Source organism: Pelecanus crispus, chromosome 10, assembly GCF_030463565.1.
Source record: "Pelecanus crispus isolate bPelCri1 chromosome 10, bPelCri1.pri, whole genome shotgun sequence".
Classification (NCBI taxonomy): Eukaryota; Metazoa; Chordata; class Aves; order Pelecaniformes; family Pelecanidae; genus Pelecanus; species Pelecanus crispus.
Window position 1 is genome coordinate 19,350,140 of NC_134652.1, and position 15,869 is coordinate 19,366,008.

General features: G+C 38.9%; 1 protein-coding gene across 1 annotated transcript in view; it reads left to right on the forward strand.

Annotated features, from left to right (window-relative positions):
* The window catches only part of PLCE1 (phospholipase C epsilon 1), a 162,889-nt gene that overhangs the window by 5,565 nt on the left and 141,455 nt on the right, over positions 1 to 15,869 (forward strand).

The window sequence follows — 15,869 nt, forward strand, 5'->3', positions numbered from 1 at the left end:
CGATGACTTCCAGATATATCAGATGTTCTGTGAGCATATGCATTGTTTCTACTGAAAGCTGTGGGAAAATAATCTAATTGCAGGCATTTCTTGTGAAAGCTTCAAGTTTCTGCTTGTGCTGTGCACCCATTTTAGTTCAACAGGCTCGTGGGAAGCAGTAAAAGTAGAGGAACATCTAGCCACGGCTGCAGCCCTCTAGATTTCTGACTGCAGGGGAGGCTGACAAACAGGCTGCCTCTCCATTTGGTTCTGTAATTCACAATTACTCTTTAGCTACACCATGGGCTGCTTTTCTATAACATCTTGAGTGGCAAAGGTGTCAAAGAGTACCAGGTAGATAACGCTTCTTGAAGTCTTTTGTGTTGTGGTACTTCTGCATTATTGCTGTACTTCTGCATTTTTTAGATGAAAAATATTTCTTAATGTGGATCCTTTAGAGCCCTTGAAATTTTTCAATGTAGCTGTTACTTTTGTGAATAGTCTGTTGTTTGCATTTTTCCCTCCAAGAACAAAGTGGACGTACAAAAAGGGGAGAATCTTTCATAGTTACCTTTTCTTTGTTGTGATTGCACCTTTTTTGTTTGTTTTTGCTTTTCTTTATAGTGAATTTATGGAAGAGACAGCAACTTTAGAAACAATAAAACCAAGCAGTTGGACAGCTGCTTATGTTGGAAATATTTTAATCTTAATAACCACTTAAAATGTTGCTGTTATCGATTTGCATATACATCTGCTCTTATTCTGTGCAAAGTATAAACAAGAAATTCCACTTCGCTGGTGGTGTTCACTCAGTAAACACAGAAATGAAATATGGAGAAATTTATTATAAAAATGGATGGTTTCATAGGTGTCATTAGCTAAAATCTCCATGGCAATCCCATTTAGAGGCATTTCCAGTATCATTGGCCTGGGTAATTTAAATATGTAAGTCCAATTATGGGGCTTTTTTCTTTATTTATTTTATTTTTGTAGGACAGATTTAGAATGTAGCTATCACTATTTTATCATCTGTCACTGTATAACAATTGCAACAAGTTATACCATCCAAATTAAATATGCTATTCCTTTGAATAGTCTTGATTTGTCTACCAGTATGTAATAGGCACACTTAACGGTTCAGTTCTGTGTGTTTGGTTTTGTTCTGCTTGTTTTCAAAATGATCTTTTCTTCTTGTAAAGATATGGCTGTTGGAGGGCACTGTTGGAGGGCGGTCATTACTGCTCAGTGCTTCCTGCCCACCAGTAATTCATCCAGTTTCAAATTTTGCTCTTGCTCTAGATGTGTTCCCGTCTTCCCTCCTTCTCTGTAGGGTTGAGTCTTGTGTCCTGTTACCCAGAGTTAGGTTGTAAGAGGGAGTGGTTCATACTCGGGGAGGGTGATACCATTTCATTCTTCTGTGTCTTTGGTATTTTTGGTTTGACATAACCGCGGTATGGTATTAGCATATTGCCAGTTGTTACCTGATAGTATGTGGAGTTACAGATTGCTTTCCACAAGAGCAGATTCAATGGTTGCATGCTTTCAGTTCCCCGCAGTGCGAGTTTATGTGCATGGAAGCAAGGAATATCTCTATTTCAGGGTGTGTTCCTATCAGAGGTACTTGTCTCGGTGAGAATGCCCTTGTATTCGTGTAGACTGAACACCTGCAGAAGCTACGTATCGGCTGAAAGGGTAAAATCAAATAAAAGGCTGACTCTGTCTATAGATATGAAGGTCTACTCATCCCAACAAGTGTATCGCTTAACACCACCGTTCCCTCTCTCCCCACAAGACCTCTCGGTGAGGCAGTATCTAGCAGAACAGCTCAGTCATGCCTTCCCCCCTGGTGTTATATGACATCTGCAGTGTTTCTGAAAAAGGAGAATTATTGTAATTTGCTGGGAAGGGAAAAGTACACAGTTTTGTCTTTCCTAAGCATTAAAACTGCTCTGTCTGTGCTCCTGACTCATATCTAAAAGCAGTTCTTTGCCTTCTGTATCTTTGAAAATACAGGCTCTTCTGAGTATACCAAGTCATAGAAACCTGTATACCTTTCCTACATTTTGAGTGTATGTTTTATGTAATATGCCTCTGTTACAGATGAAATTATGGAATAGTTAACATACAGATGTTACCATGCAACTAATCAGGCAGAGATTTAAAAATGCCGGCTGCATGTATAGTGTTACCTCATATTTGAAAGGTTGAGAGGAAAACTCATGATACTGACTTTATATAATTCCTCTCTTTTAAGGAACAGTAAACCTTGGATCGATCTGTAGTTTATCTGTCAGGGTATTTCTGGATAGATTTTTCAGGCCTCTATTGAAAATTATATTAGCTTACCTCAAATCCATGTAACGTTGGATGCTGTTGCTTTTATTGTGTTAAGTTATTCCATGCTGGCAGAAATATGATGTGTGTAAAAATACAGTTTTTGCTATCCAGTTGCCTTTTGCTTCCCTATTAAAACAGATTTCAAGGACTGTATTACAAGGTTCTACTACATGGTTGAACTAACTTGCAGTAGGAAACAGAAATATTTGTTGATTTTTTAAATTTTTTTTAGATGTGTGAAGTTGAAGAATGATTTTTTTTTTGTGGTTTTTTTTTTTTTTTTTTTTTACCTAAGCCAAACTAGCCTTCTCAGTACTTAACCAGAAAACATTTGTAGATGAAGATCTAGAGTTTAAACTTGTTTGGGAATAACAGTTGAATCCCAAAATGCACTATTCAATTCTCCATTCTCATGTAGCTTTCCTGAAATAAAATGAAAGTTAAGTATATACATAGTACCCTGGTATCAGAATGTTGTGGTCATTAAAAATCGAGCTTTAGTGGTCAATTTTGCTATAGAGAAAGAATTATAATGTTAATACTGTTCTTGTTTGTGTTAAGCAGATATTGTCAACTACCAACCTAGTTGCACAGATTAAATTTGTTTAGATATAGTTACGGAAACATTTTGGATTTGCTATAAAGAAAGAATATTATTTTAAAAATGTTAGTTTAGGGCCGTGAGTAAGAGGGGTTTATGAGTCTTAAATTATTAAATGCGAGTTTTTTTTAGCGGTCACCTGAAATTTTTCTTGCTCCAAAAAATTCTGAGCTGTGGCAGACGTTTTATTTTTAACTGAATTTCTGTGTCACTCAATTATGAACATTTTTTTGAAGAATGTTTTGCTTGTGATTATGTTTGTGCAGCAAATACTGGCACTGTCTTAAAACATATTTCTGTGCAATAGGAGATAAAAATGATTTGAGGAGATTGGGGAAAGTAGGAAGTCTTCAATTAAATTTTTGTAGATTCATTTGTATAAAGGAATAGGAGTTTCTTGGAAATCAGCAACATTTTGGGATGTAAATGGTCCTTCCTACTTTTCCAAGATAAGGAAATACTACATTTTTAGATATCGTTGGTAGAATCAGAAAAAAGAATGGGTAATTTGTGATACTAATAACAGCATAATATCTACAATTGAAATATATTTTCACAGGATTTTCTAGTCACTCAAATCAAATCCATTCTGGGGGCATGCCAACAAACTGATTTTATTATGAAAACTGTATTGTCAGCACCAACTGTTCAGTGCATCATGTTCTAAATCCTCATTATCCTTCCCCTTCTATGAATTAGTTTGGCTTAAAAGTAATAAATGTGGAACCTTCCTTTTTGTCTTAAAACTCTTAAGCCTTTTTTGTTCCCATTTTCCTCTTGTTTTTATAACTAAATGGTCTGTTTTTAAAGCTGAGATTATGAGTAATTATATAATGGTGCAACTAGGGGCTTCTAGAAGAACAGTGCCTTTACCGAGTACATGACTGTACGAATTAGCAATACTGTGAAGTCTGTTTAGAAATTAATTTTCCATACTATTTGAACCGTGATTCTGGATTTGCAAGCCAGGTTCAGTAGTGGTTTGTAGAAATAAACACTTCCCTAGACAGCAGGCTATAAAACAGGTCAGTGTTCAAATATGCAGTAACATCTTTCAGATGTCTGTATAGTATTAGACTACTATGCCTGCCTGAATTCTCTTTCAAGATTCAGATCATAACATCTGTTTGGAGTTTTGTTACCTGATAGGCATAGGAATGGTAGAGATGCGTAGACGGTAAAGGGTTTTCAGGAGGTCTTCACGTCCACCCCTCCAGAAGAGGCAGGTGTGCGTGTTCTCTTAAACTTCGCAAAAGTAATTCTGCTTTGCCAAAAGCTTACCTCCATGTTTGTGTCATCCTCTCATTTTGTTCCATATACTCTTTATTCCATTATGCAAGTTGATAATGAAAACTGTCCTGTTGGCTAGGTACATAAAGCTGTTATTGAGGCTAAAATTTCTGAGGACAAAAGATAATGTACCACAGTTGTAACAGTACAGCACAGTACTATCCTGTGTAACAGCTTCTACGCACCCCTGAACTTCATCTCAACCGTGTGCTTTATAGAAAGCTGCATGGAATTGACTTATGAGTTAGTGGGAGAGCTGTAAAAATGTTTGAGGAAGGTGTGTGCGCAGATTTAAAGCAGGGCAAAAGTGTTTGGTGTAACAGCGTTGGAGCTATGATGGCCAATGAAGTAGCTAATCTGTGCGTGAGTCACTCTGCTCTAAACTCATGTGCCGTCCTCTGACTTGACATGGTGCTCTGATTATTTTTCTTTTGCTTTATAATACCATTCTCAGTCTTTCATCAGCTTTTCTCTGTTCCCTTGAGCTGTGAGGATACTATTGAGAAGAGCAGAAAGCTCCACACAAAAAAACCCCCAACCCTTCACTTGCTGTTCTTGCTTGAATTTACGCTCACCAAAACTCTCCCAAACATTTCAGGTGCATATGACTCTATGAAATCACTAGATGATTTTAAAAAAAACCCGACAGCGTCTGTCTGCTGTTCTCCCGCCTTACCCATCTTGCTTACAGTAAAGCTCTATTCTGTTAGCAACCATATGCATCCCAATAAAGCTTTTAAAGTTTGAATTGAGACAGAGACTGTCCAGCTCCTGGCCAGCGAATGCAAAGAAAGTTGGCCGTGTTCCCTCAACTTGTCAGAAAAGCATGAAAGCTGGGGCCCTTCCTCTGTCAAAGAAAAAGGGAAGCTCTGATCTTTCTACATACAGATTTTTGCAAGTGTTGAGTCCCTGACCTATTCTTGGTGGGACTTGTCTTGTCTCTTGCTTGCTAGATGTGGCCCAAAGCCCCCAGGAAAAGACCTCTAATCTACGGTGAACTTGTATAGATCAACCTGGACTTTTTCCTCTGATGACCAGTTTGACTGTACTTTTTTTTTCTCTAGTTACAGTCTTAAATATCAACAAGAAAATCCCATCTCTACAGTAACACAGTTTTTATGCATGTGGCTTGTCTCTGTTATTCTTTCTATGAAATCTAAAGACCTGCTTGCTTTGGTATTCTTTAGTATTTGATGTACATATGAGTGTATAATTAAAAGAGCATAGATGTTGTTGTCACCTAATATCGTACTATTTATTGTGTATTTGGGTGTAGGCATGTCCAGTACCTGGTCCTCTCCCATACAGGGCTTTAAAACTTTCAGTATTCAGATAATCCGATAATCCATTGAATGATGTGTGGCTATATAAAATAAAATAAGAATATTAAGTTACAAAGGAAATTATGCATAAAATTTAGGCTTATTTTTAATGTGTACTGGTACGGTTTAAAAACATTTAATTCATTGTTGTCAAGGTTAGCTCAGTTGGTTAGAGCATGGTGCTAATAATGCCAAGGTCATGGGTTCAATCCCTGCTCACTGCAGGGGGGGTTGGGCTCGATGATCTCTCGAGGTCCCTTCCAACCCAAAGCATTCTATGATTCTATGAAATACTTGAATTTAAAGCATTAAAAATCAGAATCTTGTGTTTAAAAGTAGTACAGTAATAATACGTCTTGCACATTCTCCTTACCATAACTGTACCTAAGACTACATAGAGGTTGCTACGTAGTTTTTTCTGGTGAGTGAATCATGAAAACCAAGCAAGTGTTTTGGTTTTTATGGTTATTTTAGGCGATAATTATGCACACCTGAACTGTGTACAGCTATTATACAGTTATATAAGTAACGTACACCTGACTGTTGGCTTTTTCTCTATAGTTGCGGCATATTTTCTGTAGTGGGTATAGTCTTTATTTTTCAGAGAGGTCACATGTAAAAGAAGTGATGAAATGCATACATTGTATTTTCAAAAATATGTTGAAACGTTGTAGTACTATTAGCATTAGTACTTCCATAGCTGTTTCTGCTTTTATAACAGCATTAGAATGCTTAAATAAAAACAACCAGCATTAATGAACAGTTAATAAAGTCAGAAAACTATACAGAATCCACTAAGACCTTAGTGTGAGGAGTGCACTGTCTGTTTCTAATTTACCCTGTTCTCAGATTACTCTCAGGAGCTGTTCTAAGTTTGTCAAATACTTTGAGAGGTCTACAGTAGATTTTGGTTCTGAAGGTAGAGCTTGCCTTTCCTAAACTAAATTTCATTCTACTGATTTTATTTTTCTTAAAGGTAAGTAAAAAGGGAAAGCAGTATTCAATAAATAGTTTTTGATAGCTTTGGAAGTCAATAAAAAGAAGTCTTGAATAGATAGGGGGTCTGAGTGTGATGTAGTCCCTGCTAAATTAACAGGATCAGGTCTAAGGAGGCACTTAGCAGTTTGCAAGAAAAATTCATAATAAAATAAGAGGACTACTGATTTAAAAAAAAAAAAAGCCCTAGAACTTAAGGGATGCCAATTGATTTGGAAAGGACAGAAATGAAAAAGATCTGCAGGAGGTAACTGTTTTGAGGTGTGGCAGCAGCATGCCTAAGACGACAGGTGAACAATATTTAATTTGAAATCTCAAAGGACAGGTTAGTCTGCTTTCATTTACGCATGCTGGTTTTATGAGTTGTTTCTTCATAGGTCATCTACTGTTGTCCGTGAACTTCATTCTAGATGTACAGGTACTATTTTTTTTTCTCCTCGTTTCAGTTCTCACACACTATCTGCTGCTTTCTTGTTGGCTTCCTAACAATCAGAAAGTGACAGACTTTCTCATGCCAGTTATTACTTCATAACGCGCTCAGCTGCGGGCTGAGGTCATCGTTGAAAGATCAGTCCTGCAGGTGAGCCTCCTGCATGTAGTCTACAGGTTTTTCTCCTCAGCAGGATGAAGCCAGTGTTGTCGTCTTGCTCAAGAGAAGCCTGATTGCAAGGCCTTGGGCTGCTCCTTACCTTTCAGTTTGCTGCCTCAGTCCTGGCCTGGCGGTGTTTGATTCAGTGTTTCAGAGTAACCTCCTCGGCCCTGCTCTTGGCCCTGCTGGCGACATGCAAAATTCATTGTGCTGTTCGGGTGCTACTTGATCATTAAATTTCCTCAACTTCTTTTTATCATTTCTGGGGAGAGCATGGTGGTGGCTGATGGTGAGGCTAATGATCTCCCTCCTCGGGGAGCCGCGGGAGGGGGCAGCGGGAGGACGCGCCGGGGCTGAGGCTCTGCGGTACCCCCTCATCCCGAGCGCGGCACCAGCCAATGAGTCAGGTCCAAGGTCACTCTGACAAGTCTGGTCAAAAGGTCGGGAGCAGCTGCCGACAACATAGCTCAGCCCAGGACTGGGGGGACAATCCTGAGCTGAAAGGCTCCTGGGCCCGTTGGTGGGGGTTGCAGGTGGGGCCAGTTATGGCATTTAAGGACTTGGTGTCCTCAGGGCCTTGACATTGCCTCTGACAGACATCTGCCGTGACCCTGTCCTGGGTTAACGTCGCATAGCGTTGTGCGAGTTGCAGCATTGGTTCGTCGTTATCATGCCCAAGTACGTTACAGAAAACGGAGCAGTTTCATCTTCTTTAACTGTTACAGCAGAAATAACCTTGAGTGTTTCAGCATGCGTTTGCTGGTTCGTTATCTTTTACAGTCCTTTTGTGGTTGGGTTCTTCGTCTTGTTTAGCTGTGGCACTGACTGTTTCTTCTCTGGTGCTTTCCCTTCTTAGGGTATATATCAGGTATATGTATATGCCTCCTCCCTTCTAGGACCTTTTTGAGGGAAGCATAAAGATATTAAGTAATGTGATAGCAGCAGGGATGCACAATCAAATGGATGCAAACTAATCTTTCTGCTTGACTGAGGAAGTGTAGCCTATGTATGTAATGCTAATTTTTATGTAATATGTTGTTACTGAGGCATGTGAATATTGGAACGTACGTGTATCTAGTTTACGGTAAAAAAACCCCAAAAGATTCCGTAGCAGCGTTTTCATATTTTAATGAAGCCGTGTTGTTTGGGTACTAGCAGAGTCTCTGGCACATACTGCTGCTTATGTCAAAATAAAAAAGGGTGTTGCATAGAAGGAAGTGTCCATTTCCAAATTATGACTGCATTTTTTAGCCTGGTTTCTTACGGAAATGACTTTCCAACTTTTAACTTGGCCTGTAGCAATCAGGTTTATTATGAAAGTGCAGATCTCAAAGATGCTGAAGACTCAACAGGTTTCATGCAAATGTTACTGAGGTACAGAAGAGAAGTTCTGTAAATCATTCTGGCGGTGAAGAAGTTGCTCTGAGAGTTCACATATTAGTGGAGGGTCCATATAGGACAAAGTCCTTAGTAATACCCCAACTGTAAGAAAAGCTTCAGTTGGAACTGGCATCTCCTTAGACATCACGATTATTGAGAATTCATTACTTCTGGAAGTAACTAAGGTATATAATGCTTGGTTATTGTGTGTTCTGTTGTCTTTCAGTGTGCCTTTAGCTGCTGAATACTCTACGTGGACATTAAATATCCTCTGAAATACTTGTCCATTAATTTTGCCAACAACTTCACTGTGTTAAAATTACATTCCATCTATTCAGCTGAAAGTACAAGAACTTTTAACAAATATAACAAACTTTGAACAAGTGATTGTTTGTGTTAGGTAAGTGTAGAATTAGCTTTTGCCGCACATTCTTATCCCAATTAACTATATTCTGAAGACTGAAGTAGACTAAAAATCTGGGGATCAAGTCCCATCTTATCAAGGGAGCAGATTTTCCTGTTTAGAATTCCAAATTATTACTATTCTTGAAGCAAGGAGCTTGACTGTGCTACCCAAGAGTGAGTTGTTTTATGACGACTGCACTTAAGTTGGGAACACTTGCTGAAGGTTTTATCCCAAAAGAAAGGGTGAAGTCCAAATGCATAATTATAAGCCACAGATTCTAAACAGGAATCTCACAAGTAGTCAGAAATACTTAATGGGCTACTTTCATAGAGGCTCTGAAAGATAACCAAGAAAAGCAAATAAATCTGCACTTGTTCAGCAGGGATATAGACATTCATTGCAATCATTTTAAAGATCCTCAAATAAAGGATCACCTAAATATGTCATGAGCATACATGGAGACATGCTATGCTGATCTTCAGGCATGTTTCTCCTTCAAATACGTTGTTAAAGAAATGCAAGTGCAGCTTAAGGAACATGGAACTTGCTGTGAACATACAGTTTTCTCTGTGTCTGGTTCCATTTATCTTAGAAGACATGATGGTATATTATAAAAGAAACCTCCCAATTTTGCCCCTGGGTGTATTTCCATCCTATTTATTTACTGAATAAGATTGAATTACTAGTATTTATAATGTGAATTACAATGATGATGCCTACAAGAGTTTTAAAATATCAAAACATTTTAAAATGATCAGTTAAAATTATGTTGGTAATGGCCTCTTATATTAACATAGTAAATATCTTGCAACATCATGAAAAAATAATTTGCAGTTGTGTGGTAACTTGCTGCTTGCACATTTAATTCTGGCAAGAGCCAACATTGTAGAGATTACTTCATGGCTTGAATGCGTCAGATATCTCCCAGAGAATGATGTGGTTGATAAAGCCATTGTAGGCAAAAAAATGATTTGCTGAGCAAATACTGTTTGCTGTATTTGAGTAGTGTTGTTTTCAGTGTCACAGTGCTTAATATCTAGAAATGTTAGAACCGTAGTGGTAGTATAGAAATTGTTTCATGTATTTTCAGGGGTGCTTGATCAATAGTCTTCTGAAAATGACGTCTTTCTCAAGCAGATAATTAATTACCCTCTGTGCAAAAAACTCCGTTCTTTTCCTCTTGCATTCTCTATTAGGCATGATAATAATATGCTGATGAAATAGGTGTTAAAAAGAGAAAGTAAAATAATAGAATAAATATTATGATTCCTGAATGAATGGTATGAATAGGGCAGGAATGATATACAAAGAAAATGTGTTTTGAGAAAATGTAAGAGTGGTGCAGCACTTCAATGATGTTAGACTTCAGCATTTGAAATACTTTTCTTTGCTTTTCTAGAACTAAAGTGTAAATCATAGAATCGTTTAGGGTGCAAAAGACCTCTAAGATCATCCAGTCCAACCATTAACCTAACATTACCAAGTCCACCACTAAACCAATTAAGGGCAGAGTAGCAACCCCATGCCTCCTGGCTTGGTAGCTGGATCATTTATAATGAAAGTAAAAACTAGGAATCATTAAGATTGGAAAGGACCTCTAAGGTCATCAGTCCAATAATCAATCCAGCACCACCATGCCCACTAAACCATGTCCCAAAGAGCCACGTCTACCCGTTTTTTGAACTCTTCCAGGGACGGTGACTCCACCACCTCTCTGGGCAGCCTGTTCCAATGCTTGACTACCCTTTCCATGAAGAAATTTTTCCTAATATCCAATCTAAACCTCCCCTGGCACAGCTTGAGCCCATTTCCTCTTGTCCTGTCGTTATCTACTTGGGAGAAGAGACCAACACCCACCTCACTACAACCTCCCTTCAGGTAGTTGTAGAGACCGATAAGGTCTCCCCTCAGCCTCCTCTTCTCCAGGCTGAACAACCCCAGTTCCCTCAGCCGCTCCTCGTAAGGCCTGTGCTCCAGACCCTTCACCAGCTTCGTTGCCCTTCTCTGGACACGCTCCAGCACCTCAATGTCTTTCTTGTATTGAGGGGCCCAAAACTGGACACAGTATTCCAGGTGCGGCCTCACCAGTGCCGAGTACAGGGGGACAATCACCTCCCTGCTCCTGCTGGCCACACTATTCCTCATACAAGCCAGGATGCTGTTGGCCTTCTTGGCCACCTGGGCACACTGCTGGCTCATGTTCAGCCGGCTGTCAACCAGCACCCCCAGGTCCTTTTCGGCCAGGCAGCTTTCCAGCCACTCTTCCCCAAGCCTGTAGCGTTGCATGGGGTTGTTGTGACCCAAGTGCAGGACCCGGCACTTGGCCTTGTTGAACCTCATACAGCTGGCCTCGGCCCATCGGTCCAGCCTGTCCAGGCTGACAAATAATAAAATGGATAGATTGACAAATGACTGAACTCTTGTTCACATGCAGATTAGCTTTTCATTTTTATTTGAAACATATACTGGGGTCTCAGACTTACTCTTGTTGTAGTTATGACAGCTGAGCAATAATATAGAAGTTATTACTCAAGTAACGTTTTTAATAGGACTGCTGTGGCTTAGCATAATGTGAATAAAAGCGTCAGCTTGGGTTTACAGAAGATAAACTGTAGTGATGTGTGAGCCTCTAACATACCATCAGACGTTTTAGTAGTCAGAAATATTTTTATTACAGGTTTGTTCTGGTCTCACCAGTGTGGCTAGAATTACAGCTAATGCAGGACAGGATCTGAATGATTGATTGTTGGTACTCAAATACACACAGAACATGTGGCCAGTGGTGCGAATATGCTACTTGCTGTTCACTGCAGATCTGTACAAGGTCCTCAGTGGGCCTGAGTGAGGCAGCTCTGATCTTGTGGCAAGAGTGATGTATTACTAGGCTCAGTTAGTCCCCGTGTTAAATACTGAGTTAACTAGCCGGACAGTTGCTTGGGGTTGAAAGAGACAAACCTGTTACTTGCCCTTGTCTTTTTGTGTTGTGTCCAGTGCAGAACTATGTTCCTTCATAGTTCAGTGCAGGGCTAAACTGGAGTTTGAATGAAATTAGAAAAAAGTAGTTTGTACAGAAGCTGGAGAGGAGTGTTGGGGTTTCCAGTGTTTTCACATTGAAAAAGACACCCCTCCCCCCTTTCCCTAGGCTGGTAATCATGCAAAGGAGGGCAATGAGGACCGTCTAATTGGTGTAGGGATCAGCTGTGGAAGGACAAATCACCTGCATAATACAAGTTATTGCCAGTCATTGCCAGGTGAAAAGGTTAATAAACTTGCTGCCCAATTAAACCATGTCCCTTGAGTCTTGTTTTTTATTTCTGCATGTCTGAGACAGGTTTCAGCTGCTGTTCAGTGGCTTGATCTCACATTTGACTTCAACATGAAAAATTTTCAGCAGACTATATGGATGGAAAAAAGACATACTTTTAATCCTGATGGATATAGTGAACATATTGAGGATGGTGTAGGGAGGTTGACCAAAGCTTTTCTGAACAAGCCTTGCAAGTTGACTAAATGAAAATGTGCTTGTGAAACTGTAGGAAAGTGGTCCTGCTCAGCTGATATTGCTTAAGATCTTAAAGAAGTCAGCTCTCTTACCTAGGATTCCGTTCTACCTTTTTTATCCTTTGCTTTTACAAAACATTTTAATTTTGTCATAATAATTCTCACTGTTGATCAAGAAGGTTGCTTTGTTTATTTTGCTTTACTGAATGGCATTTTCTGGTTTTTATTTGTTTGCTGGAGTTGTTTACAGTCTTTGTTCCATTTCTTTGAACAGGAATTCCTTACATTTTAATTTTTAAAGTTTTGCCTGGCTTATGATGCATCTTCCCTGTTATGTTTTCAGCTGAATTTCCTGTAGTGAAAATGCAACCTTGTAAGAAAGTTAGAATTCCACTCTTCCTTTTGAGGACATACTCTCTTTGTTTAGATAATCAGGTACTCTTAAATCTGTGCAGCAGTTGCAGTAGAGAAATTCTGATGATTAAAAATTGAGAGAGTGTGGTTAAGATGTGTAATTCTTTTATTAGCTTTAAACAGATTTAGCTCTAATTTGATGATCTGATAAGGAGCAGAGAAAGAATTGATTGATTTAGTAACTATAGTTATTAACTCTGAAGAATATAACTCTGGAGAATTGAGTTGATGCTCCTGGTTTTCAAGATCACAGTGGTACGTATTCGCTTTTGGTAGCGGAATTTTCAAATCCCCTTTAAAGCAAGATGATTTTCTAGCTGTGTTGAAACTATGAATAATAAATTACATGAGTAATTCTGGTGAAGCAGAGGGTAACATCTGAATTCTGAAAAATGGTTGGGCATTGCAGCTAGTACCAGTCTTACTGTTTCTTATTACATTTAAGTAATGGAACATCCCATATGGTCTTTGCTTTGTTGTGTTTTATCTTATTTGTTAGTTGTAACTTGTGTTGCCTTAACCTCTTAGGTTTTTATACTTATGTGTCTGTGTTCCTATAGATTAATTTTTAGGATGTATTTTGACGACTCATTAAAGCTGTCTCGGTGTGGGATGCTGCAGATACGTTTCCACTCTGGTTTTGGATTCTCCCTCTGGTTTGCACCCTGCTTTGTGCTTGTGCTGTCTCTGTCAACTTGTATGATTGTGTTGTGAGTGGCGTCAGATGATCCTGCCTGAAGAATAGTCTTTCCTTTTTCCTGGGTTAGTTTTCCTCTGGATCAGTTGACTCCCCTCCCTGCAGGAGATCCTGTTTGGGAGATGGTGAAAATACCTCACTGAAGGTGACAGGGAACGAGGGATCAGCTGCTTTGGCTGGAGCCTGACAGTAGCTTGGGTTAAACCTCAAATCTTATTTTTAATCTTGTCCTTTCTTGCATGGTTTGTGTGATTCCTTTTGAATTCTCAGATCTTAAAATGAATCCTGATGCACTGGTCCACTTCTCTTTTACCTGCCTTTTTTTTTTAATGTTTATTTCTTACTATATTTCCTATTTTAGTTCTGCATAAGCATTATTTGTCCTTGTCTTTTATATAATATCTTTTTATTAATTGTCAGTTATTTTGTGTTCCTTTACAGTTTATGTAATCTTTCCAAGAGATTCTACTTACTAGTGTCAAGTTTGTTGAATTCTGCGCTTTGAAGATTTTTGGTTTAAATTCTGCTGCACTCCCTTTCCTTATGAGTGTGAGACTCAGCGCTCCAAAATCTTTTTCACCCATTTGAGACCATTTTCACAGTTCCTCAAAAAGTTAAGGAAATTATTCTAGAAGTACTTGTTCAAAGATGGGGAAGGATAATCCTACCTTTAATGATTAGAGTTGTCAGGCATCTCAGATAGAAGGACTCGGTCATCTGAGTGTCAATGATGAAATTACAGCTTTCAGATAAGATCACCTAGCATGAAATTCAAGTAACCACTGAACAGAAAGTTTATATTTAAACAGCTTATTGCGGATCAGACCCTGAAAGAAATAAAGAACTGACCCTGACAGTAAGATAAGTTCAGTCTTGGATTCTCTCAGTGCATTTCCTCATACAGAAAAGGAATTTCTGTAAAGAAATGAAAAGTGGAGCTGGTATCTGGCAGTAGCTTCAGATACTGCCTGATGCAGCGATGAAAGATGAGACAGTTCAGAGGGTCACCATCTGGCAGACATTTGCATAGTTTGAGACATCTAATACTTGATCATGTTTAGATAAGTATTCTAGAAATTAGAAAAAAAGACTCTAACTTGACAGGATATATAAATACTGTAGTTCTTTGAGATTTTTTTTGTTGTTGAAACACAGACACTGGTGGTAAATCTGAGGTTCTGCATGATGCTCTGTGCCAAATAAAATGTTGTTATAACTTGCTTCCAACTGTTCGAATAGGGTTTGTGCACATCTTGAGTGATTGTTAAGAGTCTGGCTGTTTCCTCCTTACTGTTTGCCCGTGGTTCCCTGGGCAGAAGAAACGTTTAGACAACTGATGACAATGTGCTGGTGCCCTGTTCTTGTACTGGTATCTTCTGCTTGTTTCTGAGATAAGGCACTGGAATGAAAAACTGATAGTGTGCATGATACAGGATAAAATAAAGAGGAGTTAATAAATGTGGGTTTCTTATTCTCTTCAAGGAATTGGTCTGGTACAAACTAGCTGTTTCACTAAAAAAAAATTTTTTTTTTTAATTGTAAATGGATAGCTGTAGTATACAAACAACTTTCCTCATGAATCAGTTGTTTCCTTAAGAGCTTGAACTGGGATTATATTGCTTAAACACAGTTGTTGGGGTGATGTGAGAGAGATGATCAATAGTTTTGTATCCACTTAACCATGCCAAGCTATTTCTGTAGTTTACTGTTTCCCAAGAATCTCTTACTCATTAATTGCTTATGCCTTAGGTGCTGTGTAAATATTTTATTAATTTGAATTAATTAATATAATTATTTGGGGTTTTTGTGTGCTGAAACATCTTTTGTTTAGGATAGATAGTCACCATGTATATGTAGGATGAAAGTTGGAGAAACAGCTATAGATGTCCCAGTGTAGCCAGGGAAGAAGGGAAGATTGTCAGGCTGCCTCCATTTGCCCTTTAGCTGTCTTGAAGTACCTTCTGTCGCAGTCCAATAGCAGTTTGCCATGGAAACCACCAGTATGTGTTTTGTAATGTCACATACCTGTTTGTCAGTCCCCCTCATTCTCTGCACCCATAATCTTGGTGTCTACTGGGCATTCACCTGTGAAGCTCCCACAGCATCCTACGTACCGAATTACATTTGGCATCTCTGGCAGCATGCAACTTCTCTAAACAATCCCCATCTTTACCATGAGACCCATCCCCTGCTTGCCCCTCATACGGTTGCTGATTCTTCCCACAGTCCAATCAGCATCTTCAAATATTTATGGAATCATCTTTTCCTTGACAGCCTAGAGTTGAAAGCCTTTCTAATTTACCACATTGTGTGACAGTTCTGATCCTTCATATGCCTTTCCTTAGACTAAATAATAG